Source organism: Somniosus microcephalus, chromosome 29 (assembly GCF_052327205.1).
Source record: "Somniosus microcephalus isolate GS21.2 chromosome 29, FLI_Smic_1.0, whole genome shotgun sequence".
NCBI classification, from domain to species: Eukaryota; Metazoa; Chordata; class Chondrichthyes; order Squaliformes; family Somniosidae; genus Somniosus; species Somniosus microcephalus.
Genome location: NC_141015.1, coordinates 36,310,171 through 36,310,555, shown reverse-complemented (window position 1 = coordinate 36,310,555; position 385 = coordinate 36,310,171).

The following is a 385-nucleotide window of genomic DNA, read 5'->3' as shown; positions in this document are numbered from 1 at the left end:
AACGATCTGACCAGGATTGTGAAGGTGAGTAGCCTTTCCAGTCTCCTCCTCATTCTTGCATGTACACCTGACATGATGGGCAAAGGGACCTGAAAGTCCTATTGGCCAGCCCTCAGCCAGCAGCATTGGGACAGTCATGAGCATCAAATGGCCATTCGGCACTCTACACTTTGGCCAAGCTATTCCACCATGGGAGGCAGTGCACACTACATCAGGGCTTCACTCTGTCCAAGCTATTCCACCATGGGAGGCAGTGCACACTACATCAGGGCTTCACTCTGTCCAAGCTATTCCACCATGGGAGGCAGTGCACACTACATCAGGGCTTCACTGCGCACTTACAGCCCGTCGTTTCTCTTGCAGGCTAAAGTAGCGTTTAATCGCC